The sequence below is a fragment of the Lissotriton helveticus genome, chromosome 6 (genome assembly GCF_964261635.1).
Source record: "Lissotriton helveticus chromosome 6, aLisHel1.1, whole genome shotgun sequence".
In the NCBI taxonomy this organism is placed as follows: domain Eukaryota; kingdom Metazoa; phylum Chordata; class Amphibia; order Caudata; family Salamandridae; genus Lissotriton; species Lissotriton helveticus.
This window is the reverse complement of record NC_136067.1, coordinates 853,629,180-853,653,310: the sequence shown is the minus strand read 5'-3', so window position 1 is coordinate 853,653,310 and position 24,131 is coordinate 853,629,180. Positions and strand designations below refer to the sequence as shown.

Here is a 24,131-nt window from a genome sequence, read left to right as displayed (position 1 = left end):
TTTACATTGTTATTTAGTATAAAAATATTTTCAATATTTATTTATGAGTTAAAAAATGTTTTTTAATTTTGCTTAACCTCACAAAGGGGGGAATCTGCAGTTAGAGCAGAGATCGCCTCATGGTAACATATAGGGAAAATTGGTGACTTCTTCCATCATTAGTGGGGAGCATCTCTTCCAGCATGGGCAACTTACGCTCTTGCAGGTCACGCTCTAACACTTTTCAGACTCCCGCTTCTGTTGCCATACACAACCCCTAATTACCACTTTCATTGCTTCCCACTCTGTCCCCCTGGTATTTGTGGTTTTCCAATTAGTAGTAAAATACCCCCTCAGCTCTACGTCTATTGCCGCCTAGTAAACCTGGTCTGCCAAAGCGTCCACATTAATCCTCCACAGTGGTAGCTTGGATCAGGGTCTGCTCAGGGTGTATTCCAGCAGCAAGGGGGAGTGGTCAGACAGGTAGCGAGCTAGCTATTGTGTGTCACCCACTCTATGTATGGTCTCTGCCTGAATGAAGAAATAGTCGAGCCTGCTATATGTGTTTGTTGCCGGTGTATGGCAGGAATAGGCTCTCTGATGTGGATGTCGGTGCCTCCAAATGTCTACCAGCCCATAGTCGGATTGCATTTGCCTCATGGCCCCCCTGGCTTATGGTTTGGCGCTTGGTCTCGGTGGGAACCTGTCTAGGGTGCCGTCAAGGGCACAATTGTAGTCTCCCTCCATTAGTAATTCAAAATCAGGGTTAAGCTGGACCTGACTGAGTGTTGACCTCAAGAATTCCCCATCAACGTCATTAGGGGCATATATGTTAAGCAAACATATATTGTGACAGTCTAAGGAGACTTCCACCATTACAAATCTGCCGTGAGGATCTAGTTTTATCCATAACATTTTAAAGGGGACCCCCGGGGCCGAATATATGACGTTATCCCGCAGACAAACAGCCCGCATACCATCAGTCCGCAAAAACAATCCTGCATGTACTATTCGGCCGCAAATTAAAAGAACGAAAACTTTTAGAACGAATATGCCTTTAGCACGCATGCCTTTACAATGTAAAGGCATGCATGTTAAAGGTATACTCGTTGTAAAAGTTGTAAAGGTAAGTAAAAGTACACTACCCTACCCTACACTACCCTACACTCTACTGTAGTACCCCTTCACCACCCACCCTTGACACACAGTCCTTTTTCTACATTTACACTACCCAGCACGACCCCCAACACTATCATAAAGCACATTACTTCCCTACACAAACACTACAACATTACCTTAATACACTACCCCCAGCATGACCCTACACAAACACTACAATACTACCATAAACCACTACACCCCTAAACCCTAAAACACTACCCCCAGCATGACCCTACACTACAACACTACCCAAACTTTAAACCACTACACCCCAGCATGACCCTACACTACACAAACACTACAACACTACCCTAAACCACTACACCCCAGCATGACCATACACTACACAAACACTACAACACTACCCTAAACCCTAAACCACTACCCCCAGCATGACCCTACACTACAACACTACCCAAACCCTAAACCACTACACCCCAGCATGACCCTACACTACACAAACACTACAACACTACCCTAAACCCTACACCACTACACCCCAGCATGACCCTACACTACACAAACACTACAACACTACCCTAAACCCTAAAACTCTACCCCCAGCATGACCCTACACTACACAAACACTACAACACTACCCTAAACCCTAAACCACTACACCCCAGCATGACCCTACACTACAACACTACCCTAAACTCTAAACCACTACACCCCAGCATGACCCTACACTACACAAACACTTAACACTACCCTAAACCCTAAAACACTACCCCCAGCATGACCCTACACTACGCAAACACTACAACACTACCCTAAAACACTACCCCCAGCATGACCCTACACTACGCAAACACTACAACACTACCCTAAACCCTAAAACACTACCCCCAGCATGACCCTACACTACGCAAACACTACAACACTACCCTAAACCCTAAAACACTACCCCAGCATGACCCTACACTACACAAACACTACAACACTACCCTAAACCCTAAAACACCAACCCCAGCATGACCCTAAACTACGCAAACACTACACTACCCTATACCCTAAAACACTACCCCCAGCATGACCCTACACTACACAAACACTACAACACTACCCTAAACCCTATAACACTTCCCCCAGCACTACACTAACACAACACTACACTATACAATCACTACCCCAGCACAACGAAAAAATTAACCCATACCCACTTACCTCTCTTGTCATCGTGGTTTTCACAAAGCAAATGCATTTACCATACATGCCTTTAAAACGAAATTCGTTGTAAAGGCATGCGTGATAAATGGACATGCGTTATGAAAAAATGCGGGATAATGGTATGCGAGGTCAATGACCTTGCGGGATAATGGTATGCGGACTGAAAGTCCGCGGGATAAAAAATGCGGGATAATGGCTGCAAATCCCCGGGGCCACCTACACCAGTGTATCCATAGAAAATCCCAAATAGGATGTCGCATATATCTGGCCTCTCCAGCGTCTTTGAACATACTTGAGACAGTCACCCCACTGGTACGTTTCCTGTAAAAAGACTATTGAAATCTGATAGCGTTTGAGGAAAGCTAAAACGCGGTTACGCTTAACAAAACTATTCAATCCCCGAACATTCCATGTTATCAACTTATATGTGTTTCCCTTCGCTGTCATGTAATTGGAATATCCCTGATGGCCAGGTTGATTCCCATAGTGGATGCTTGCCCTGCACAGCCCCTAACTGCAACATCGATACACACCTGTTCCTGGTTGTTAGGATGTCTGGAACGACTGCTGGGTGTAAACTTAGCCGTAAAACAACAATTCCCCAACATTCCCCTCCCCCCGCCCATAGGCAGTAGCTATATTGGAGTATTAGTTGTATTAGTAAGTATTCACCTCCAGTAAAAATACCAATCCTCGTCAGGGTTAAACACTAAAGTCACTAATTAAACCTGAGCCCAAGCTCCTGGTAGTTGTGGCACAGAGCAGATGGGCTTAACTTAGAGGCAATATGTAAAGTATTTATTCAGCACCAAAACAGTAATAAACACAAAACACAACACAAAAAAAAAACAATTAGGAAAAATTCTGAATATTTTTAATAAATACAATGATTTCGAAATGACAAATATCCATTAAGGGGCAACTTTAAGTTAAAAATAGATCAAGCAAGCATTAGTTGTCAACTAGGGGCATCTAGTTGCACTTGACAGGTACCTAGGAATGAGTATTGGCTGACTGCAATGGAGTGCGGTTCTGATACAGAAAGCAGGTTTAACTTGGTTGGAGGTTATAACTTCTAAGTTAGTCTCTGTAATGGAAGACAAAAATCCTCACGGGGCACGTAAGCAAGCTGTGGCAGAGAAGGGGTCCATGACGTTGGATTGCTGTTGGATGAGGTCTAGGTGATAGAGATGACTCTTGGCGCAAATTTCTAGGCAGGAGAAATTTGAATTTCTGACCCTGGGAAGATCCCACACTGGCCAAATACTGTTGGTGCTCTCTCCCAGTGAGGATATCTGCGTTCTGACGTAGTCCCTTTTTTGGAGATCATATTCTTCCAGATGGGTAAGACAGTATCTGAATGACTTCTCAAGGGTGGATACTGTTGTCAGGAGGTACAGCTGAAGGATCTGCGCTATGGAAAAGGGCCTAACAGGAGCCATGACAACTTTCGCCCTAGCAGCAGCGCACCTTTGTTGTATCAGCTTGGCAGCATTGTCCTGGTCCTCCGAGGTAATCAGAACCAAAACTTTAAGATCCAGGTTTTAGAAGATGATAGGAGGGGTACACTTTGACACCGGTCAAGGGTCCAGGACCTTTAGGACAATGCTTGGGTTTCAAACCTCACTACAGGAGAGCCTAGTAGCGGGATTCAGGGCAGGTTCAGTCAGAAGTGGTCCGATGGGAATGCAGGAAATGGCCTCTTGTAGCTTATTCTGTCACTCTATCTTGAAACCGGAGGTCCATCAATTGACCCTTGGAATCACTTCTTAGTCCTGGCTACAAGGAGAGCAGACACTGTCCTTTTCAGGGCTCTTCACAGGTTCCCAACAGCAGGTTCAGTCTTCTCCTGATTCTTCTACCAGTCTGTTCTAGCAGTGCTCTGAGAAGGGTAGTTATTGTAAGTGCCACATTTATGCACAGCACTAACTTGTGGGCGGGGCAACCCCTGCCACTCCTTACCAAATGGTTTAAAGGTTCCGAGGGTTGACCCTACCCAGTCTTCCAGCATTTCCTGTGTGTTCTACAGCAAACAATCCCACGGTGCCCCTCTCCACCCAAATCCTACATGGCAGAGCCTTTCTTCTCCTGTGCAGAGCTCCTGTACCCACATAGAGGTGTGGCAATAGAAATGAGCAGCCCTTCCTTAGTGCTCACTTTAAACCAGTTCTAAGGGCTGTCCATACCCACTGGGATTGGTATTAGCTTGACTAGAGGGACAAAAGAAGGGACAGGAAAAGGTGTTACCTACATCTTCCTGTGACAATGTAGGCCTTGTTGAAATTAACCAAGTTCATGGGCACAGCCCCAAGCCTATCCTATCAGGAGGAAGACAACACCACCTCACACCAAAAGACGTTTGTTCCTGCCCTGGGATCAGTTCACACCTCAGGAACAGAGGAGGCATTCAGCTGCCAGGTGACAGCTGAAAACTTGCAGATAGGCCTCCAGAGGCTTTAAGCAGGGAAGATGAACATTTCTAGTAGTAACTTTTCCTTTACAGTGTTACAAAATTCGACGTTACTGTTAAATTGCATGTTGAATGACTATGCCAGGTCTGGTGACTTAGTGGACTAATGTTACCCTAATGGGCCTGTGTTTGACCTCATGGTCACAGGCTCAAACCCCTGTTGGTCCACTCAGCCTTTCATCCTTCTGAGGTCAATAAAATAGTACCATTGGATTGGGTAACAATAAACAGCTGTTATTCAGAACCAACATATCCTTGGGTGAACGTGGCTTTACAAATACATATGCTATGTTATAAAAAAGAGTTCTTGAATTATCTTTCTAGATGCTTCTTAGTCGAAATGAATTCTATTGAGTGTGATAATGTGACCCAGTGTTTTCCTATGGAGCTGCCAGCCTTGCTACAGTTAAATTAGCTTTTGTGGCTTTTTCACTGTAAGGACATGTATAATATTAGACGTTTACATGCCCTTCTTTTAAGTACCATGCACCCTGTCTTATGGGCAATAAGGCCTTCCTAGGGGTGACTTAAAAATACTTAAAAGGTTTCGACCTGTAAAAAAGGGTTATTTTGAAAGGTCGGATTTGCGTTTTGAAACTGCAAAGCCATGCTACAATGGTATGCTTGCAGTCATGTTTGCTCTGCGACTGCAGTGGATGGTCAATGGACTGCAGTCCATTAGTGACATATCATTTAAAGGCCCTGGATAACTTTCTACCAGATACCAGGGACTCATAGATAATTTAAATATGGCAATTAGGGGTATACAAATTTCATCATATTGAACGTGGGAGTACAAAGGGTAAAGTGCACAGAGTTGTACATCCGGAAAAATAAGGTTCAGCATAGGGGCAAAAAATTCAGAGTGACACTTCAGAAAGGGTAACTTTCAAAGAACTCTCACAAGAATGATAGCCCACTTATTTGGCCTTTCTCTGTAACATTCCTGTTGGGTGAAATCTGTCATCCAGAGATAGTTAGTGGTGACTTCCGACATGAGTCCCTTGCTCACTGCACCATCAGGATTCAAGCAAGCCGGGCCGAAGACGGCTGTAATGCCAGAAACCGGTCCCCGGAAGCTTGTTTCCTTTCCAGTAAAGAATTGGCTTGGTAGTTTGGTCTGCCCTGTTCCCATGATGCACTGGGCCAGGGACAGACTAATTTGCATGTAGCCAGGTTCTGAACTGGGATGGTGCAGTGAGCTAAAAAACGGTGATGGATCAAGCCCTGATCTCTTGACTGGGTAGGAGTGTTCTGCTTAATTCAGATGCTCTGTCCATCACCACCCCCTTTATGAATCGTTTTGGCCACTATAGGAGTGGAAGGGTATGCTCAGACATGAGTCCCTTGCTCACTGCACCATCAGGATTCAAACAAGCCGGGCCGAAGACGGCTGTAATGCCAGAAACCGGTCCCCGGATGCTTGTTTCCTTTCCAGTAAAGAATTGGCTTGGTAGTTTGGTCTGCCCTGTTCCCATGCTGCACTGGGCCAGGGACAGACTAATTTGCATGAAGCCAGGTTCTGAACTGGGATGGTGCAGTGAGCTAAAAAACGGTGATGGATCAAGCCCTGATCTCTTGACTGGGTAGGAGTGTTCTGCTTAATTCAGATGCTCTGTCCATCACCACCCCCTTTATGAACAGTCTGCAACCAGCCCTGCGTCCCAGCCCCACCCACCTGGCACAGCCATTAGAGTCAGCCCTTATCCAGATGCTACAGATCTATCTGACTTGTCCACTTCCCTGATCTAAACTGTTCCAATGTGCAAAATGTTATTCATCATGCCTTGAGTGTCTTGAGCGGTAACTCATCTTGGTTGGGTAGAACACAGTTAGAAAAAAGAGATGACATTTCATTCGAAGAAGCCTCGACATCGAAACATCACATACGAAAGTACAACTATTGCTGGTTTGAATGCTACTCAAGCAGCTAAGCAGAGACTAAAAAATAAAACTATTCTGAATTATGTTTTCTCCTTTGAAGGTGCCTTAAACAGGAAGAGTGCAAGTGTTAAAGCATGCTCTTGGATGTTGAGAGAAGGTAGTGTGTAATAACTTCTGGTTGAGCCATAAAGTCAGAAAATTAAAAGGTTAAAATATTTATATGAAGCGAAAAAAAAGCATGAAAAATATGTTGATGTTAAATATTCACGGAAAATAATTTGTATGTATTATCATTGTAGAACTAAAGAAGACATGCATTAATTCTACAATACTTCTTAAATTAATGTAAATATTAATTGAATTGACATTATTTTTCTGAAGTTGAAATTAAAAACACATTCCCACATAAAGGAAAAAAATATTATGCATTAATAATTATTATTAAAAGTCATGTATAGACTGCATTCTAATAATTAGCATTTTATTAAAATATGACATAAGTAAATACAAATGTGCTCTTTTTATAAACTATTTTTAACATTAAAAGAATAGGCTCTGACTGGGGTGTTGCTGTAGGTAGTAGCTGGACTGCTCTTTCAAGTGAGGCAATTGAGGAAGGGAGTACTCAAATCAGACATTAATAGAGGTTCGGAGCGGGGTGTTATGTGACCTCCCTAGCTGTTTGTAATAAATTGTGGCAACACCTTTTTGTTACATGCACATTATGACACCCGACTGCCTTACTAGAAAATAACTGATAAATATTCAAACGGTGATTACCATGCTGCCCAATGGTTTTCAAAACTCATAAATGCTGAATCAAGTCATTCACAGGTGTAGCAAGACTTGGGAATTCTTTTCAGGGCAACAAGGGATCTTCGCCTAATCGTCTTTCCTTGAGGAAATTCGTATGAATCAATTTCTTCAAGTCCATATTAACTGTATCTAAAGTCAAGATATGTATACTAGTATCAGTAGCCTGATGCAGTTAGCGTGGAGAACTCAGAGGTGACTCAGCTCATAATGCTGCACACGACAAGCTTACTCAGTTTATTGGACAACCCAGCCCATCAACCAGAGCAGCCATGAGTATTATCAGATGTGAAAACCGGTGCTGTCAGGGCACTGTGCTGTGGAAGACAGACACAGCAGGACTGGACCCTTTCAAATGAGCAACCCAAAACAAGATTAAACCGTGATGATCTACAGCTTAGCATATATAACTTCTGATAACCATAAATTGTTAACAAATGGTGAAACCTCTTACAGGCTTCTTGAGATCCTGTGTTTCTCTAAAACTATCTGTGAGACAACGTTAGAAAATTGAGGAAACACCCTCCACCACGGATTTTAACAATAATTATTTACCATCTTGGGCATCCTTCAGCGCTGAACAGGTTTTTTTCTTCTTCTTCCTTTTCTTGTGGCAATACTAGTGAGAAAAAAATAGAAAGGGAACATATATGAGCATAAGTGAGGAATGGCCTGGAAGGTCCCTGTTATAGTAGGGGAGGGAAAGGGGGCTTATACATACCCTGAGACTTCCTCTCTGAGTCTCCGTTGATGCCTCATACAGACCACGAAGGGCCAGGCCCATCATGATGATGCGTTGAGGAGACTAGCAGCGAATGACAGGAAGTTCTGGCTTGCATAGAACGGTTGAGCTATTTGCTCTTGAGTTTTGAGCATAGAACATGTCTAAAGACACAGTGCCTTGAACCTGGCACAGACTCTAAGCACAAAAGCTCAATGAATAAGTAAGGCTTAAGGGCTATGAAGTCCCCCTCTTGCCTGAAACACTGATGCCATAATGACCCTCTTATGTGCTGTCATCTCCATGGCAACCAGAGCAGCAACTGGAACAGAATAATCCTCCCACCTGGCGCAAGACAAATACAATAGGAAAGGGGACCAATGGAGATCCCATCACATGTTTGGTAGCAGAACATCCTCTGACAAAAATATTGAGTCCTTGGGGGCACATGCATCAATATTGCAATTTGCGATTCCTTAATTGTGAAAAATAAGGAATCGCAATTAAGGAATTGCAAACTGCAATGCATCAAGAAATCGCTATAAAAATAGCGATTTCTTAAAATTCCTTAATTGCGATTCTCTAATTGAGAATTGCAATTAAGGAATACCTCCCCATCCATTCCTATGGGCCTAGAGGACCATAGGAATGAATGGAAAGACATTCTTAATTTGCAATTCACCATTAGAAATTCGCAAATTAAGAATGCAATTTCAAGGGTGCAGGGGTGTCCAAAGGACACCCTGTTGCACCACTGAAATCTGTTTAGAAGTACATTTTGCACACTCAAAGGGCATGTGTGTGTGTAAAATGGAACTTTGAAAAATGCACTTTAGTGCATTTTTCAAAGTTTTCGCAAATTACCATGAAGGTCAACTTCATGGTAATTTTCTCCCCTTATTTGCGAACTCGTAAATTTTTAGAGTTTCATGCATTCCATTTAAGGAATCTCAATTTGAGATTCCTTAAATGCAATCGGAATTTAAGAAATCGCAATTTTGCGACTTCTTAAATTGCGAAAATTACAAAAATGTTAATGCATCCCAAAAATGGAAATTGCATTCGCAAACGGCCGAATTTTGCGATTCGCACCATTTGCGAATGCAATTTCCTTTGATGCATGTGCCCCAAAATGTCTTCTACCAAAATATCGGCCCTTTGGAGTTAACAATATAAAATACTGCACCCAATGGAAAACCATTTCGATATTTAGGATATGGTATTTATGTTGGGCAATAGTTATATTAAATATACAAACCCATAGCACTGTGTTAGATAGTTCTCGTTTTTACATTTTTATTTAAGTAGACACTACCCGCACACTATCCAAAGATCAAGCGGACAACTTCACTAGACACAAAGTAAAAGATATGAGAACATCAATAAATATTTCGCATGGAAAAAACTAAGAGAAAACACAATTTCAAAATTAAAAACTGAGGAAAATTACAACAGTTAATTGATAGAAGCTCTATCATTAGAAGGTCATTTTAGCCAATCTACCTCTTCAAAATGCCAGAAGTCATGGGAGATGGAAAATATCTGTTGACAAAGATTTGCACCATTGTGAAGCTGCTGTAAAGATTGGCTCTTTGCAAATAGCCTAGTAGAAACACTAAGAAACTTCTAGATGTCATTTGATTTGCTCCTAGAATGTAATAGAGTAGAATGCTGAATATCTTGAACCCCAGGCATGTCTACGGTTACCCATCAGTCATGGAATCCCGTACACGGAAGAGAAACAACCTTGCTGTCTTCTCTACAGCACTGGCCTAGCTATATACCAACTTTTCTACTTAACAAATATTGGCAAAATAAACAGCTCCTATGATTTGCCACCCAATGCATGAAAAAAGAGCGGGAAATGCTTTTCCTCCTACTGTGCATTATATAAAAAAAAAGAAAAAACTCAATGGTGTGTATGCATGCATGCATCAGAAATGTGCATGTCTGCATAATGACACTATGGCAACCTAGTGTGATGATGTATGTGTGCATGCATCACCACGCATGTGACTGTATATGGCATGAAGCAGAGTTAATTTTTTATTTGCCATTCTAAGAAGGCAAGAATCAATGTTGAATGGGAAAATTACAAAAAAAGATAAATGTGTGCAGATGTGCATTTTAACAAGGAGTGGCAAGCCGCAAGGTAGTTTCTCTGCTACTTACAAAACTCTGGCTCGGCATCAGTTATTCTACAAAAGATGTAGCACCAAGTGCCTCATGAACGTGCTGTACACTAGTCTAGATAGATCTAACACCTTCCATCAATCCTGCAGTTCCCATAGATGAGGCTCTCATCACAAGCCCAGAAGGGGTTCCCAGGCCATCCGAGATGCCAATAACAATGTGGTATTGTTATGATTTAGGGAGAATTCCTCTGACTTAGATGCTTTAAGTCATAACCCCACAGATGGTAGCTTCACCCTATTGACTCATCAGCCAAGCACAGACACCAAACGTCTGAACCTGCGGTTCTGCTAGGACTGTTCAAGATTACTATGACAACAATGCATCATCAGTAGGGTAAAATTAACCAGTTTTCTGACGGTCCAAACCCAGTTCACATTCTATAGGAGTGATTGAATTCTGCTTCACAAAGAAAGAAAGAGCAGATGCTGAAGGGTCAAAAAGCGATGCCGGTAGGAATACTAGGCCTTCACAAGCTACGTTTCCTATAGTCAATCTTCTGACACTTCCTGATTGAAAACTAAAAAGCCATAATCATAGTGAGGCCCCACTGTCACAGTCTGTAGTTGCAAGATATTTGAGTATTAGTTGTATTAATAAGAATCCAGCTCCAGTATTAACCACAATCCTTGTCAGTGCTAAAGTCACTAAATAAACTTGAGCTCAGTCCTCTGGTAGCTATGGCACAGAGCAGACAGGCTGATCTTACAGGCAATATGTAAAGTATTCATTCAGTATAAAAATCGTAATAAAGAATGCAGCACACTTGGAAAGAGGAAAATGTAGGAGAAATAAAGTTATTTCTCCTCTTTACGACTTCTCTGGGGGGGTGGGGGGGCATAAGGTTTGGGCACATCCCCAGGTTTACATGGTTTTGTAAATCTGGGAAATCATCAACATCCATGGGTGTTGAATGGAAACACAAACCGCAATGCCCCCCTAACACAGAGTAAGGCAACACAGTGATTTGCACTGCTTTGCCTTACTCCATATCTATAAGGCCATTCAGAGCCATGCAACGTGACTTTGCGTGGCATCATAAAGATGAATTTTTGATTTACACCGCAACAGCGTCAAAAAAAGTGATCCTACGGAGGTTCTACTCTTCAGTAGAAATTCCTCCCTGAGGTCCTCTTCTTGGTGGCCGACAGAGTCTGGGACATGTCATACTCCCTCCTTCAAAGTAAAGAACCTCTGAGTGTTTTTCAGTAGTAAACTTTCTTTTGAGGGCCACATGAACTCCATCAACTCGGTCTCATTTGTTATCATCAAACTTCTCAAGAAAGTTTTCTCTTTCATTCCAAAAACTCTGCAGAAAACAGTGACCACATCCCTTGTTCTCTCAAAAATAGACTATTGCAATGTTCTGTTTGTCAATCTTCGGAAAAAAGGTTGAAACAAAATCCAGAGCTTACAAAATACAGCAGGCCGACTCATTTTGGGCATTCCTAAACGCCAATCACTCTCTTCAGCACTTCAAACACCTACATTGACTCCCTGCCAATAAACGGATCAATTTTAAGGCCCTCCTCATTCCCTTCGGGCATTACATGGACAGGGCCCTGACTTTTTAAGGATGCGTTTCTGCTGGTACACCCCCTCCAGACCACTCAGCTCTGCTTCAACCTTTAGTCTGGTGGTTCCCAGGTTTCTAAATACCAATGGAGAGGAAGGAGTTTTATAACCAGCACCTCATGTCTCTGGAATTCTCTTCCTATTGAACTGAAAAAAACACTGATCTGCTGTCATTCAGGAAAGCACCAAAAACCTGTTTTTTTCATCATTAAGTCTTCTCTTACGCCTTCTTAGCGATCTGTTCTGAGCTTAGAGCCTAAAACCTCAGGGTATTAGAGCGCTTTATGAATCTATTTTTCATTTCATTTAATTTATGGTGGTACAGGGGGTTCATAAATATGCTGCACAGTGTTTTTAACCTTACACTGACTCTAGGCATAAAAGCTTCATGAATAAGTAAGGCTTAAAGGCCAGGAAGTCCCCCCTTGTCTGAAACACTGATGTCATAATGACCATCTGCTGTGCTGTCATCTCCATGGCAACAGGAGCAGTGACAGGAAGAGAGAAATCCTCCCACCTGGCGCAGGACAAATACAATTAGAAATGGGACCAAAGGGGCCCTCAAAGCAGGTTTGGAAGCAGAACATCCTCTGACATAAATATGTGGGCCAAAATATTTTCTACCAAAATATCATCGGCCACAACAATGTGTTAGATAGTTGTAGCTTTTTAATCTTTATTCATGAACACACAACTAAAACCTCAGGGTATTAGAGCGCTTTATGAATCTATTTTTCATTTCATTTAATTTATGGTGGTACAGGGGGTTCATAAATATGCTGCACAGTGTTTTTAACCTTACACTGACTCTAGGCATAAAAGCTTCATGAATAAGTAAGGCTTAAAGGCCAGGAAGTCCCCCCTTGTCTGAAACACTGATGTCATAATGACCATCTGCTGTGCTGTCATCTCCATGGCAACAGGAGCAGTGACAGGAAGAGAGAAATCCTCCCACCTGGCGCAGGACAAATACAATTAGAAATGGGACCAAAGGGGCCCTCAAAGCAGGTTTGGAAGCAGAACATCCTCTGACATAAATATGTGGGCCAAAATATTTTCTACCAAAATATCATCGGCCACAACAATGTGTTAGATAGTTGTAGCTTTTTAATCTTTATTCATGAACACACAACTCACACAGTATCCTGAAGGCAAGTGGACACATTTTCCCTGGACACAAAGTAACAGATATGAGAACATCTATAAATATGTATGGGAAAACCCCCAAAAAACTCAATTTTAAAATTAAAAACTTAGAGGAAAGTCACAACGATTTATTAATAGATGCTTTTGCATAAGAAGGCCATTATAGAAAATATAACTCTTCAAAAGGCAAGAAGGTATGGAAGGCAGCAAACATCTGTTGACAGAGATTTTCACCATTGTAGAGTAGCTGTAAAAAATGGCTCTATGTAGCTAGCGAGGGGCAAAAATAAGAAACTTCTAGATGTCATTTGATTTGCTCCTGGACTCTAACAGACTAGAATGCTGAATACCTTGAGACCCAAGTCCTTGTCACATGGCTAGGTTAGGCCTTCTTTTTTCACACGCTGACTTTTGACCCACATTTGTTTACGTGACAGTGCAGGATTAGCTTTTCTGATTCCACATTGCTTACAATTCCCTCCGTAAATACAAATCACGACTCCTTGAACATTTGGTACAGGGCCTGAACATACATTGTGCTAATGTTGTAGTTTAGTATTAGTCCATAAGGTGTCGGCGCTATCAGAGAGACAATAAACAATGTAAGCCTCGACACGGAAGCATGAATGCTATTGTTATAAATTCATGTGCATTGCCGTGCTAAAAGGAGAGGAGAAATCTGCTGTAATTGCGAGGTCATCACGATCGTTGGCCCTTCAGCACAGCGGATTACTGTTTACCCTCTGCAAGGAAGGATGTCCTACCTTTGACCAAGACGGGGACCTACATACCTTGCCTTCATGTAATGGGGATTCAGATCATCCAGTAAGGGATTCTTGGTAGAACACCCACCCTAGACTTCTAGATTAAGGCATGCACAAGTAGGAGTACACTACACCCATTATTTATATGCTGGCATATATACACTTCATAAGCATGATCGTGGAATCTTTAATTCTTTTCACTGTCCTTATATTACTAATCACATTTATCTGCTTCTGTCTATTAATCATCGAAGCGCATATATTTTATACAAGAATCTCGATGGTTCAATAAATATTGAAAACACCCTTTTGTATATTTCTTGTATACATCTGAGGGAGCACAAATGGCTGAGCGAAAGGATTCTACATCTGTAACCACGACTTGTAGGGGGTCAGAGTTGTCATTTTCTGAGGTTGCCCAAACCATTTGCTACCTGTTAGACCTGTCTGACTTTTTGCGTAGTCCCTCCAATTTATTATTTATTTAGTCCCCTTTTTGCCCCTCATGCCTTTATTTATTTTTGTGTCCACTAGATTTTTATGGTGTTGGCCTGGGGGGATAGGTGCTCTTTTTCCCTCATAAACAGTCACCTCAGTTTAGGTGCCTTTCCTGTCAGGGATTTACTGAGTTTCACAAAATGGTGGCCACCAACTGTCCCCAACTGCCACATCCTAGACTGCCCCATAGGTTAACATTAGGCCTTTTCTGGACCCTACTGGACCCTGTGTGGTTTGGCTATAAAAGGGCAAGGGTCAGGGAGCCATTTTGTGTAGTACAGGGAGGAGAGAGGCAGTGGTGTGAGGAGGAGGACGCACTGGAAGCAGTTAGTTTGTCCGTGTGATAGACAACCACTTCAGGGAGACGTTCCCCCTCTGGCCCCTGACCAAACCCTCCCAACCGCCTTCTTCTTCTGTAAAATTGGCCCGGCTGTGGCGGAAGACCCCCCCTTGAGCCCTTGGCCCCTCTTTCCCCCGTTGTCCTAGCTCCTGCTGGGGACCTTCTTCCTACATTCCCCTGGTAAACTTCACCTACCAGCGTTTTGGTGGAAGCGGATTGGAGCGAGGTGTGGCGCCCTGCACCTCCAGGAAGCTGCAGTAGAGAGGCGAGTGACAGCGGAGCTTGTGCGGCATTGAGCACAGGAGGAAGTGAGCGTTCGACTCTGTGCAGTTCCAATAGTGCGGCAGGGTGAGGAGAGAGAGCGCAGGCCCAGAAGCGGTGTCAGGGCAGGCGAGCAAGCAAGTGAGGCGGCGCCAAGCGGGAACACTAATCACCCGCGCCTGCGCTGCCTCGCATCCTGACAGTGAGTAGTGCGTCTTGCCCGGGAGCCGGAAACCCCGATTGCCTCAGCCCAGACGCCGCCCCCTGCGAGCCCAGGCGTCTAGGGCGTGCTTCGTGAGCGGAGTAGCAGCGGAGGCGGGAGAGCTGAGGGGAACCGAGTCAGCGCCACCCTCCGCTCCATTATCAAGTAAGGTGGAGGTTTAAGGGAGGAGAACAGCTTGACTGAGGGGATCACACGAGAAGCGGAGGAGGAATTCTCTTGAGCCCTTTATTGGAATCACCTGACAGAACCCTCCCTCATTACCCGCTATATCCTGGGGATCTCCGTGTTGAGTCAGGAAGGGCCCGGGAGAGCTGGAGACAAGCCTACGGTTAACAAGCTCAGAGGGAGGCATTTATGAAAAATCTCCACAGTACTGGGGGAGTGTCCTGCAATTGCGGAAAGTTATAAACTTGAATGCTGAAGTGTGAGATTCTTTTACAGAGGGGGAGGGGAAGAAGAAACGGTGACCTCATTTTATTTACCTATGTGCAAGTGATAATTGAGCTATAGAAACATTCCATTTGAAACTTGAAACTGTCATCTTGGGGTTACTGATCTCTTGCGAGGAGGGTGTTGCTCTGTCAAGGGGAGGTAACCTTCCAGGGTTCTAAGACCTGGACATTTCTAATGTGTTAAACTGAAGTGGAGGAAGTGTCAACGTTGTGGACGTTCTGGTGATATAATTAGAGAGCCTCCACTGGGGTGAGAAACCTAACACTGTAGAAGACCAACTTCTTTTGAACTGAATTCTACTGAGGTTATATGTCAACTGGAATCTTCTGACCAATTTGTACAGTATATTGAGATGTAAAATGACTGAAGAGTAGATAAAATATTTTTATAAACCAAGCTCGTATTTTTACACAAACATTGGTGTAGTGTCATTTTTGAGTGATATTGCATTAGATTACTGCTGGGTGGTTTGCAACCTTTACACATGTGCCTCTGTTGATTTTGCCTTACCCTAGGCCAGGCTACCCTAGGTGACCTGACATATTTAGGTTCCAACAAGTTGGTGTCTAGCGGTGGGATCTTGACTGTAGTTGCAACTACTCTGTAGTAATTTAGTGTAATCCACTAGCCTACACCTAGAGTTTTCTCCTAGCGGCCCTCCTAATTTTTACTTTTGTTTTTCCAAATTTTCCTGGTAGTAGGGTGGAGGTAGCTTCAGGTTGCCCTTGCCACTCTATTCTTTTTGTGTGCTTAACCTTGTGTTGCCCTTTTGCAAAATGGAATTTGCACTGGAAAAACTGGACACTTATTCATTGGCCCAGCTAAAAGATATCTGTCAACAATTGGGAGTGTTCTTTAAGCGTGGTGCCAAGAAGGGGGAACTCCAGACCAGTTTGAGGGCTTGGGTGGAAGCGCGCAATGAGGAGGGAACGGTGGAAGAGGAGGAATCGGACAGAGGTACTGTCATTGATAGGACTGCGGAATGTTCCCCGGGGGTGGGTGAGATGTCAATCAGCCCCAAGGCAACCTCACGGGAGGGCAGCAGTGTGTCATCGAGAGGGTTGTCAGAAACCGAGTTAGCTGACAGGAGAGAGGATAGACTGTTAAGGTGGGAAATAGCAAAAATGGAGTTGGAAGAAAAGAGGGAGGGGAGGAGGTTAGAACAGGAGAAGGAAGAGCGGAGAATTGCTCATGAATTCAAACTAAAGGAGTTAGAACTCCAGGCCCTGCAACGGGGACCCTTTCCAACTCCAAATGGTGGCAGCGAAACCAGAGAACCAACCAGGGAGTCCAGACCCTACCTGCCTAAGGATATAATTGCCAGCTATAGTCAGGGGGATGATATAGCCAAGTGGCTGGCAGCCTATGAGGTCTCCTTAAGAGCCCATGGGATCCAGGAGAAGCACTGGGGGGGTGGGTTGTATAAGCACATGCCTCCTACTGGTCGGGACACCTTGCTGGCCTTGGAATCAGAGGAGCAAACCAACTACCCCACCATGAAGTTAGCCTTGGTAAGGAAGTTTGGGCTTACCCCAGAAAGGTATCGCCAGAAGTTCAGGGGGAGCCACAAGTTAAGCACCCAGAACTGGGTGGACTTCCTTGATTATGCAAGAAAGGCATTAGAGGGCTGGGTAAAGGGCAGTGAGGTGAAGGATTATGAGGGGTTGTATGATCTATTTTTGAAAGAGCACCTCCTCGAGAAATGCTTTCCCGAGCTGCGCCAACACCTGGTGGACAGCAAGCTGACCAATCCCCGGAAGCTTGCAGAGGAGGCGGACATCTGGGCAAGTACCCGGGTGTCCTCAAAGGGGACTGGAGGGGATTCCCAAAAGGCCGGACAGGGCGCCCCCCAGAAGAAGGAGGGGGGAGATAAAAAGCGAGAGTTCTCTAAAGGTCCCCAAAACAATTTCCAGGGAAAGGGAACAGGTTTCACCCCTAAGGCAAACCCGCCCAGAAACCCCAATCCTGGCCAAAGCCAGCAGCCAAGGGTTCTCCACTGCTTTGAGTGTGGTGGTATTGGACATTATAAGGGAGATGTCAGATGCCCAAAGAGACCACCCCCTCCCACTGGAGGAAAACCACCGGGAGTAGCTAGTGTAGCGCTCGGGGAGGAGTTGCCCTTAGATAAGGGGGGTGAATGGGCGGGTGTCACCTTAGTGTCCCTGGGAGAACGGGAGATGGTTCCTAAGATCCAGGTGCCCCCAAATACTGTTAAGTATGGGCAATGGATCACCATCAATGGCCAGAGAGGGGAGGCTCTGAGAGATACAGGAGCCAGTATGACTATGGTGAGAAGTCAACTGGTGTCTCCAGAGCAGGTGGTTCCCAATGTACTCCACCCCGCCGCAATGGCTGACGGCAGAATGGGCCACTATCCCGTGGCTGAGGTTCCCTTTGAGTGGGTTCACTTCGAGTTGCTGTAAGCCCTGCCGTGCCAGTTGATTGCCTGCTGGGGAATGATATGGAGCACAACGCTTGGAGAGAGGTGGAATACCGGACGCATTCTGCGATGCTGGGTACACCTGACTGGGCCTGTGTGAGCACAAGGTCTGCGACTACCCGGAGAGGGAGTTCGCCTGGGTTGGAGCCTGGAACAATGGCCCAACCCGCTGCCAAAAAGGGACAGACCCGAAGACAGGAAGAGCCTGCTTCGGCTTCCACACCCCATGTGACAGATCGGCCACCTGCGGTGGTGGACCAGGAGTCCGTGGAGGGGGAAGTAGTCTCGCTGGAGGACCTACCCATCCCTGCTGAGTGGCATGTGGAGGGAGGGCCTACCGGAGAGGAATTCTGTAAGGGGCAAAGGGAGTGCCCTACCCTTGAGGGACTGAGGCGACAGGCTGAAGCCCAGGCAGCAGGTGATGTTACGGGACACTACCACATTTACTGGGAGGATGGACTCCTCTACAGTGAACCCAAGGTACCCTTACCTGGTTCATCAAGGGCCTTGGTAGTCCCGCAACAATACCGAGCCTTTCTGCTGGAATTGGTTCATGGCATACCCTTGGCAGGACACTTAGGTCAGGACAAGACCTTTGCTCGGCTTGTCCTCCACTTTTACTGGCCTCAGATGAAAGTGGCGTCCAACACCTACTGTCGGACATGTGTATCCTGCCAGGCCAGTGGGAAAACAGGGGTGAAGCTGAAAGCTCCCCTGGAACCACTTCCAGTCGTTAGCACCCCCTTTGAAAGGGTGGGCATCGACATTGTAGGGCCTTTAGATCCACCAACAACAGCTGGTCACAGGTTTATCCTGGTTCTAGTGGATCATGCCACACGGTACCCAGAGGCAATTCCTCTGAGGACAGTCACTGCACCTGGGTGGCTAGGGCCCTAATGGGGATCTTTACCCGAGTGGGTTTCCCCAAAGAAGTTGTGTCTGACAGGGGGACCAACTTTATGTCAGCTTATATGCGGGCAATGTGGAAGGAGTGTGGAGTGACCTACCGGTTCACCACTCCTTATCACCCCCAGTCGAATGGACTGGTTGAGAGGTTCAACAAAACCTTGAAGGGCATGATCAGAAGTCTGCCCGAAAGCCTGCGGAGGAAATGGGACGTCCTCCTACCCTGTTTGCTATTCTCCTACAGGGAAGTGCCACAGAAGGGAGTGGGCTTTTGCCCCTTTGAACTTCTGTATGGGCACCCTGTACGCGGTCCTCTCAGCCTGGTGAAGGATGGTTGGGAAAAGTCTCCCAGGAAACCCCCCCAGGATGTGGTGAGCTACATGCTGGCCTCAGGAGCCAAATGGCGAAGTTGTGGAAGCAAGCTTCTGACAACTTGGAGGCCAGCCAGGCAGTCATGAAAGAGTGGTATGACCACAATGCTCACCAGGTGGAATTGGAGCCTGGCCAGAAAGTGTGGGTGATGGAGCCTGGAGAGCTTAGTGCCCTTCAGGATCGCTGGACAGGCCCATTTGAAGTGTTGGAAAAGAAGGGTAAGGCCACATACCTGGTGGACCTTAAGACCCCTCGACAGCCCCTACGGGTGCTGCATGCCAACCGACTCAAACCCCACCATGAGAGGCCCGATGTCATCTTAATGATTGTGACTGATGGGGGAGAGGAAGCGGAAAGCGAACCTCTCCCAGACTTGTTCTCGTCTCAAGAGAAGGATGGGTCAGTGGAGGGAGTGATTCTCTCTCCCGCTCTAACTCCTGAACAGCGGGAGGACTGCCGCCAGATACTGGAGCAGTACTGTACGTTGTTCTCCCTTGTCCCGGGAAGGACTCACCTGTGTACCCATGATGTGGACACAGGGGACAGCCCACCAGTGAAGTCGAAGACCTACCGGCTGTCCGACAAGGTGAAGGCTAGCATCCATGGAGAGGTTGCCAAGATGCTAGAGCTAGGAGTTATAGAACCTTCCAACAGCCCTTGGTCCAGTCCGGTGGTGCTAGTGCCAAAAGCCGCTCCACCGGGCACCACGCCAGAACTGAGGTTCTGTGTGGATTACCGGGGACTGAACTCAGTTACAAAGACTGATGCTCATCCGATCCCTAGGGCGGATGAATTAATTGACCGGCTAGGAGCTGCCCAATACCTAAGTACCTTTGACCTCACTTCAGGGTACTGGCAGATCTCCTTGACAGATGGAGCGAAGGAAAGGTCAGCCTTCTCCATGCCTGAGGGACACTTCCAATTTTGCGTGATGCCCTTTGGGCTTAAAAATGCCCCTGCCACATTTCAGCGGCTGGTGAATCAGGTCCTCTCTGGAATGGAGGGTTTCTCCGCTGCTTACCTGGATGACATTGCTGTCTTCAGTAGCAGTTGGAAGGACCATTTGCAACATTTGCAAGCAGTTCTCCAGGCCCTGAAACAAGCTGGATTGACAATCAAGGCCAGCAAATGCCAGATTGGGCATGGGTCGGTTGTGTACCTTGGACACTTGGTGGGTAGGGGGACAGTGCAGCCCCTGCAGGCAAAGATTGAGGCAATCATGGCCTGGGAACCCCCCAAGACACAGACTGAGGTCCGAGCTTTCCTGGGCCTCACAGGATACTACCGTCGCTTTGTGAAGGGGTATGGCACTATTGTAGCGCCCCTCACAGAGCTCACCTCCAAGAGACAACCTCGACGGGTAGTTTGGACGAAAGCTTGTCAGCAAGCTTTTGAAAAACTGAAGCAGGCAATGTGTGCAGCACCGGTCCTGAGGGCCCCAGACTTCTCCAAGGAGTTCATTGTCCAGACAGATGCATCAGAACATGGCATTGGGGCAGTGTTATCGCAACTGAATGAAGAGGGCCTGGATCAGCCTGTAGTCTTCTTATCCAGGAGACTGCTTCCCCAGGAACAGAAGTGGAGTGCAATTGAGAGGGAAGCTTTCGCGGTGGTGTGGGCTCTGAAGAAGCTGCGGCCATACCTGTTTGGCTCGCACTTCCTGGTTCAGACTGACCACCGACCCCTTCGTTGGCTAATGCAGATGAAGGGGGAGAATCCCAAGCTGTTGAGGTGGTCCATCTCCCTACAGGGAATGGACTTCCGGGTGGAACATCGGCCTGGGGTGGACCACGCCAATGCAGACGGTCTCTCTAGGTATTTCCGCCTTAGTGATGAGGACTCCCAAGGGGTTGGGTAGCTCTCCCCACTTTCAGCTGGGGGGGACGCGTGTTAGACCTGTCTGAATTTTTGCGTAGTCCCTCCTATTTATTATTTATTTAGTGCCCTTTTTGCCCCTCATGCCTTTATTTATTTTTGTGTCCACTAGATTTTTATGGTGTTGGCCTGGGGGGATAGGTGCTCTTTTTCCCTCATAAACAGTCACCTCAGTTTAGGTGCCTTTCCTGTCAGGGATTTACTGAGTTTCACAAAATGGTGGCCACCAACTGTCCCCAACTGCCACATCCTAGACTGCCCCATAGGTTAACATTAGGCCTTCCAGAACTTTCTGGACCCTACTGGACCCTGTGTGGTTTGGCTATAAAAGGGCAAGGGTCAGGGAGCCATTTTGTGTAGTACAGGGAGTTGGAGGAGAGAGGCAGTGGTGTGAGGAGGAGGACGCACTGGAAGCAGTTAGTTTGTCCGTGTGATAGACAACCACTTCAGGGAGACGTTCCCCCTCTGGCCCCTGACCAAACCCTCCCAACCGCCTTCTTCTTCTGTGAAATTGGCCCGGCTGTGGCGGAAGACCCCCCCTTGAGCCCTTGGCCCCTCTTTCCCCCGTTGTCCTAGCTCCTGCTGGGGACCTTCTTCCTACATTCCCCTGGTAAACTTCACCTACCAGCGTTTTGGTGGAAGCGGATTGGAGCGAGGTGTGGCGCCCTGCGCCTCCAGGAAGCTGCAGTAGAGAGGCGAGTGACAGCGGAGCTTGTGCGGCATTGAGCACAGGAGGAAGTGAGCGTTCGACTCTGTGCAGTTCCAATAGTGCGGCAGGGTGAGGAGAGAGAGCGCAGGCCCAGAAGCGGTGTCAGGGCAGGCGAGCAAGCAAGTGAGGCGGCGCCAAGCGGGAACACTAATCACCCGCGCCTGCGCTGCCTCGCATCCTGACAGTGAGTAGTGCGTCTTGCCCGGGAGCCGGAAACCCCGATTGCCTCAGCCCAGACGCCGCCCCCTGCGAGCCCAGGCGTCTAGGGCGTGCTTCGTGAGCGGAGTAGCAGCGGAGGCGGGAGAGCTGAGGGGAACCGAGTCAGCGCCACCCTCCGCTCCATTATCAAGTAAGGTGGAGGTTTAAGGGAGGAGAACAGCTTGACTGAGGGAATCACACGAGAAGCGGAGGAGGAGTTCTCTTGAGCCCTTTATTGGAATCACCTGACAGAACCCTCCCTCATTACCCGCTATTTCCTGGGGATCTCCGTGTTGAGTCAGGAAGGGCCCGGGAGAGCCGGAGACAAGCCTACGGTTAACAAGCTCAGAGGGAGGCATTTATGAAAAATCTCCACAGTACTGGGGGAGTGTCCTGCAATTGCGGAAAGTTATAAACTTGAATGCTGAAGTGTGAGATTCTTTTACAGAGGGGGAGGGGAAGAAGAAACGGTGACCTCATTTTATTTACCTATGTGCAAGTGATAATTGAGCTATAGAAACATTCCGTTTGAAACTTGAAACTGTCATCTTGGGGTTACTGATCTCTTGCGAGGAGGGTGTTGCTCTGTCAAGGGGAGGTAACCTTCCAGGGTTCTAAGACCTGGACATTTCTAATGTGTTAAACTGAAGTGGAGGAAGTGTCAACGTTGTGGACGTTCTGGTGATATAATTAGAGAGCCTCCACTGGGGTGAGAAACCTAACACTGTAGAAGACCAACTTCTTTTGAACTGAATTCTACTGAGGTTATATGTCAACTGGAATCTTCTGACCAATTTGTACAGTATATTGAGATGTAAAATGACTGAAGAGTAGATAAAATATTTTTATAAACCAAGCTCGTATTTTTACACAAACATTGGTGTAGTGTCATTTTTGAGTGATATTGCATTAGATTACTGCTGGGTGGTTTGCAACCTTTACACATGTGCCTCTGTTGATTTTGCCTTACCCTAGGCCTGGCTACCCTAGGTGACCTGACATATTTAGGTTCCAGGACTGCCTTACTAACTTTAGGGGTGCTTATGGTGACACTGTGAGCTAACAGGTCTGTTAGCAAACATATCCTGAGAGGGTTATGGAATCAGTCTGGCACCATCCGAACGTTTATGTTGTCCAACAATTAAACAGTTCCTACTGAAAAGTGGAAACCTTGCGACATCCTGCCTACTGTTAACCATCTGTAATGGAATCGCTTACACTGAAGCGAAACAAACTCTGTCTTCTCTATAGAAGTGGTCATGCTATAAACCAGTTGTTCAATTTAACATGCACTGGCAAAGTAAAGAAGTCTCATGATTTGCCTACTAATGCATCAAAAAAAAGGGAAAAATGCTTTTTCCTAGTACTGGGCACCGTATCCAAAAAAGGAAGAAAAATAATGGTGTGTACATGTGTATGCATCATCATGATGCCATGGCAACCTAATGTGATGACATTTGTGTGCATGCGTCACCACGTATGTGACTGCCTACGTTATGAAGAAAACGCCTAAAATGGCAGACATTAATATTGAATGGGCAAATAAAACAAAAACGATAAATGTGTGCAAACATGCATTTTAACAAGGCGCAGCTAGAAGCAAGGTAGCTTCTCTGCCATTTGCAAAACCCTGGCTCAGAATCAGATAGTCTACAAAAGATTTTGAACCAAGTGCCTCACGACCATCACTAGTGGAGATAGATCCGGCCCCTTCCTTCAATCCTTCAGTTCAAGGCATGAGGCTATACTCACCAGTCCAGAAGGCGATCCCAGGCCATTGGAGATGCCAATGCAATGTGGCAATGTTATGATTTAGAGGAATTCTTTTGACTTAGAGGGTTTCAGCCATAACCCCTCAAGTGTTAGCGTCACCCTATTGCCTCCTTAGTCAAGCAGAGACACTAAATGCCTGTTACTGCAGTTCCTCTCGGACTGAGCATGATTACTATAGCAACAACACATCATCAGTAGGGTAAAACT

The 24,131-nt window shown here is 46.0% G+C and overlaps 1 long non-coding RNA gene across 2 annotated transcripts in view; it reads right to left on the bottom strand.

Moving 5' to 3' along the window:
- Positions 1-24,131, bottom strand: part of LOC144763146 (uncharacterized) — a 257,891-nt gene that overhangs the window by 115,724 nt on the left and 118,036 nt on the right. For both annotated transcript variants that reach the window (XR_013596167.1, XR_013596166.1), the window contains exon 2: positions 8,033-8,096. This is a non-coding gene — a long non-coding RNA (uncharacterized LOC144763146). The remainder of the gene's footprint in view (positions 1-8,032; positions 8,097-24,131) is intronic.